Below are 6,000 nucleotides of genomic sequence, written 5' to 3'. Positions count from 1 at the left end.
AGTCAGCAATGCATAAACTATTTTCAGTTATTTTTAATTTTCTGCTTTCTGAATTCAACACACACACACACACACACACACACAGTCTTTGGATTTTGAATTGGGCAAACTGATAAATGATGACTCTATGTAAAGGACATGCAAACTTCTTTATTTTAGAGACTTTTAATCCCATTTCCCTTTCCATCATGGTACTATAAGACAAGATACTATAAGACATATCATCACATGCATGACCGAGATGATGCAGAGTGTCTCTAACTAGGAATAGTGAGAAGAGTCTGTTTACTAAGGTTCACAATGTGTAGAAAAATAGATAATGTAAATGTGGAGAAAAATAGATAATGCAAATCTGATTTAAAAAAAGGTGAATCTTACATATGTATTGAACTATAGTATGTGGTAAAAATTGTCATGATACTATCTGAGTTCAATAGCATTTTCCCATAAATTACTGTGTAGGTATCATTAATCATTGTACTCAAATACTGTGTATCACTTGTTTAATTCAGATGGTTCTGATTTATACGTCATTTCAAAGAATGTAAAGGGAAAAAAGTTAAATGTTTTCCTTTCCACATTACCTATACAGCTTATCCCCTTCTAGTCGTATCTCAGGACAGGAACTATCTAGTCAAATGGGTCATTTAGTTAACTTTGAAAGCCTGTGTGTGTATTTGTGTGTGCGCGCACACATGTGTAATTGCATGTACGTGTACGTGTGTGTGTGTGTGTGTGTGTGTGTATAGAAGGGAGCAGTATGTCCTCAGCCTACATACTGTTAATATATAAAACTTGACATGGGATGTTAAGTTTTTTTTTTTCAAAAACAGAAGTCATCAAAGGAGAATTCTATCTCCTTCCTAGTACCATGTAACACTCCACCTCTATCTGTTTCCAACACTCTGCAAAAACTAGTGAGTCCATATGGTTTGGTTTGCCTTCCTTCCCCTTTCTCAGATACCTCACACCATTAGTTACTCTCCTAGTCTCATTATATCTTGCCCACATAGTATTTTCAATCTTTCTCTTACAAACAGACTCTCCCCATCAGTCTCAAATATGTTCCCATTTCAGCCAAATTATAAAACCCAGCAGGACTAATTTCACCAGGAAATATCCTATCTACCAAGACCCAGTTTTAATGTTTATCTCTCTCATGTTTGCCCTGATTTCGCCATCTAAAAATGATCTCTCATTCTCAAAATTTCTATAGGATTTTGTTTCCCTCTTATGGCACTCCCTAATTTTATTAAGTGTGTTTGTGTTATTTCTTTTTTCTGTCTAATTTTTGAACTGTAAATTCCTTGAGAGCAGAGGTAGCCCTGCATATGAACATATGGATATATCTGTAGCATCACTGAACCAAGTATTAACTTTTACCATCAAGTACATATGTCTCAGATATCTGAGAGTTAATGTTTCAGTCTTCAGCTTCAGGCTCATTTTCCTTGTGCCTGTGAGCAGCTTCACATGACTTAGCACAAATACAGAATTTTGTGACCAAATACTTCATAAAACTGCCATCCAAAAGGCTAGATCTTTTGTTAAAGATTAAACAACATGGAAGTTCAATATATTTAAAATTCAAAGTTGAAGGTCATTAAAAGGAGATGTATGAGTTAGGAAATTTGCACGTAAGCAAGGTGGTATTTCGAGTCACCCAGGACACCATGTCACTTGCTGTACTGATGCAGGGTTTGTTGGTGGGGCAGCCCTTGCCATCCACATGTGTAACTCCCTTTCTCCTAACACTGCAGTTTCTCTCACCTGTGTGTGCTTGGTGGGGTTCAATAATAAATAATGAGGAACCCAGGTCCAGAAAAGAGCTTCCCCCAGCAGTGGAAGCTTACGGTCAGAGTTGGTTAATTGAAATCATGCATCGAACTAAGTTGCCACTCTTATGCGATCTGACAAAAATGATCATAGGATAAAATTGCCTCTTGCTGATCCCCACCTATCTTACATTTCAACTTGCAGCAAGATTGAAGCAAACTGCTCCAATTTACTGCTCCCGACCTGCTGATAATGGACACTTTGCCGTGCACTCTCCCTTCATTACTGCTCAGGTCAGGGCTGTTAACAGGGACTCTTGCCACTTTTGACAGATAGTCACTACCAAGATGAATGGTGGTAGCCACATGACCACTTAGGACCAGGCCTTCCCTCTCCAGCACCTTCAAAATGCCTTTTTTAAAAAAAATAAAAATAAAAGACCATACTTCACTGTTTAACTCTTTATTAACTAGGAGAATCAATAGAAACCAGGCAACTGTGACCTCATGATTCCTGTACCATAGAGCTATGACTATTTCAAAGAAACCATTTAACAGTATTTTAAAAAAGAAACTTTCTAGTGAAACTGCCTTTGTACGTTCTGTTCTATTGGGGAATGGAAACTGGGCTATAAATTGAGTTCTTTGGGAGAGGGAGGGAGTTATTAGCCCAAAGTCTCAGCTGTGCTAAATCTCAGGAAGAAACATTTTTTTCCTGAGATAAAATGGGAATAAAAATTATTTATTAGAGAAAATAGGCTATTTTTAATACTATACAGATGAATGGAACCCAAGATGCTAGCAGTCCATTATTTCAGTTGTTCATAAACAAGCCTTCACGAAGAACTTTTTAACACTAGCTTTTCTAAGTAACTCTACAGTATTTCTATGGAGAGGGGAATCCATCTGTCATTCTGTGCTATCTTCTTTAATAGACACACCTTCATTTAGATATTAACCACTTAATGAATAAGTTGTAAGAGCAATCTAAAAGGGGACTAAAGTACATATTTTATGTTCCTCAAGGCTTCTAACTTAATTTTATATACAAACTAAATACTGTTTGTATAGGATGCTTTAGGTAATGTTTAATTCCTTATATATTCTTTTTGTCATTTGACAAACAGCCAAATGAGTGCTCACAACTCTTATTAGATTTACATTACATTGTCTGGCTCACTTTGCCTCATGAAATTAGATGAACTATTAAATACCATAATCTGTTATCCACCATTAAAATTAATTGATTTTCATGTCACTTTAGAACTAATGAATTATCTAGAGATAGTCTCATAAACTACAAAGCATAGTGGGAAAGCTCTTTTATTCCCCATCATTTCTAGTAAGGCTGAACAGGCATATGCCTTTGCTAGTTTTTCTCTAGCAGAAATCTCAGAAACACAGCTCTATTCAGGAATTATGCTTCATGGCTAAGAGTCACATTTATGAAAAAGATTTTGAAGATGTGGGTGATGCTTAACATTGCTCCAGGAGAGGTAATTTTGTCATATGGAAGGGTATTTCCAGATATAGTATGTGGTGTGGCCATCAGGATAATGCAATTGGAATGGACATGCTATTAAACAGAAATAAAACCCCACCAAATACTAATAGTCATAAAAGTAAACACATGGGTAGTATTTGATTGTCTTGCCTGAAAAATCTTATTTGATATTTTGGTTCAAAAATTGCATAGTTATATTATAATAATTGCTTGTGGTTAGTGAAAATTTATTACGTGCCACGCACTGTGCCAAACATTGCAACATGCATTATTTCATTCAGTCCTCAAATGCTCCTATGATATAGGCTTTATTTTTATACTTATATCACAGATAAACTAAGACTTAGAGAGACTAGGCAACTTGTCCAAATTAGTTAATAACAAAGGATTTGGAATGTGAACCAAGGCAGACATCCTCCAAAGTCAACTCCTAATTGTTATACCCTGCTACCTCCTACTTCCGTAACATCACTATATCATGTGGCATAGATGATATAAGGGGCCATTGTTCACAATTTTTATCCATTTAGTGTTTATTGAAAGATAATTCTTTCACTTATCAATTGGGTCATTCCTGCTTTTTAAACTAACAAAGTTTTCTGTGTCTAATGACAACTCCTCCCATCCTGACATTAAAAGTGGGCAAGAGGTGGGACCTCCCTGGTGGCGCAAGGGGTTAAGATGCAGCACTTGGAAGCTATCAGCAGCCACTGCAGCATGTGTTTGATTCGCACCCAGAGAACTAACCCACATGGTGCAGCAGACCATTCCTGGCTCACCTGCTGCTCCCCTCAGCTGTATATTCAGTAGATCTGCCTGTTCTGCTCCCCACTCTGTCTCTGGTAAATTCTCTCACCCCCTGCATCTCTGGCCTGCACCCCAGCTCTTATATGCACAAATACATTTTTTTAAAAAGTGGGCAAGAGGTACCTACATTTTTACATATACTGAAGAAATTTTGAGAGGTGAGTTAAATGATAAACTCAAAGAATCTCAAGCTGAGTGAAGGGACCACATATTCAGGTTTGCCTTGAACTGTCCTGGTTTCTGCTAGTGGGCCTGACAAAATTATTAACAGAACACTATTTTATTGTCCCACTTTGGATAACAAATTTAAAAATTGCCTTAATTTTGAGGGAGAAGTTATTTTGCTTATTTGTAAACTCAACTGTAAACCACCTCTACCAAACTCATGGAGTTGAACAGACTGCTACTTCAGTGAACTTTATATCTTTCAAAGATGCATGCTAGAGCATCAAGAAAAATAGATGGACCTGCTACACCTAACTTGTGCTACACTTACCTTTTCTGTTACTTCTTTTTCAGTTTGTTACTAGGATGGTCTTCTCGGTGTATCAGTTTGGCTAAACTACAGTCCCTAGTTAGTCAAACACAAATCTAGGCGTTTCTTTGAAGATATTTATAGATGTGATTAAGGCCCACCATAAGCTGATAGTTTCAGCATCATTTTTTTTTTATAGAGGCATGTTTTACTTATTTATTTATTTGTTTGTTTGTTTGTTTTTGTTTATACATGCACTGGGGACAGTCAGAAGTGCGGGAGGGTGAGAGAATTCACCAGAGCCAGAGCGGGGAGCAGAGCAGGCAGAAGGACCGAGTACACTGCTGAGGGGAGCAGCGGGCGGCAGGAGAGGTCTGCGCGCCATGTGGGACCCTCCTCTGGTGGCCGGGGAGCAACTGGGGATCGAACCGGCGCTGCAAAGGCCGCGGACAGCTTCACAACCCAGCGCTCAACCGCTGCGCCACCGGGGAGGCCCACCAGCATCATTTTTTAATTAAAGATTATTTCATAATCAGCTGATTATAAAATAGATAAAATAATCATCTAGGAGATGAAAAAAAATGGGGGCTGATTCATTCAGTTGAAATGCCTTGAAAGTCAGAGCTGAATCTTCTCTGAATCTTCCACCTGAGCACAGCAGTGTCAACCTGACCACCTGCCCAACTGATTTCAGACTTGGCTAGCCACCCCCCCCCCCACAGTTGCATAAGCCAATAAAGCAATAAAACTCATATGTCTCCTATTGGTTTTGCTTGTCTCTTTGTATCTTAACTGATACAGTCCCTCATGCATGTTGATTCTTACTTCAAGTCCCTCACACGCTCTTCTAAGACACTGTAACTTTATGCCTAGGCAGATGGCTCTACTCTTCCCCTTTCTCCTTGTTAGGCTACCAGATTAATGGTCCTAAAAAATTACCATCACAACTCAGCATCTAATCCTCACTGAAGACTGATATGTCCCACACACACTGACAGATTCTGAGGATACAAAGATAAACTAAGAATAGTCTGTTTTCTAGGGTCTCACCACCACGTCACTATCCAGTACAAAACTTGCCAAGTCCCCTCCAATGCCTGAAAGACAAGGGAAACCACTCAGTCTGGCAAGGCAAAACCTGCTGATTTTAATGTCTCACAGGACCTCAGATTCCACAAGTGCCTAAAAAATAAAACAGAGCCTCTCTTCACAGGGCAGATTTATATCCCTATATTCTGCATCTTCACCTTAAAGTTAGTGTTTTGCTTTAGGGAGAAAAAAACTAGCTATTTAAGGTGCAGTAGGGATACAAAGAATTAGCTACTTACAAAATTGTACAGAGCCTCGACTGGTCCGTCAGAAACAGTTCTCAGAATCACATCTGCTAATTCGTACATCATAGAAGCCGCCTGCTCTGCCACAGTCAGGGAGGTGGAGAA

This window comes from Talpa europaea (genome assembly GCF_964194135.1).
Source record: "Talpa europaea genome assembly, chromosome: 3".
In the NCBI taxonomy this organism is placed as follows: Eukaryota; Metazoa; Chordata; class Mammalia; order Eulipotyphla; family Talpidae; genus Talpa; species Talpa europaea.
Note: the sequence above shows the minus strand (reverse complement) of the source record.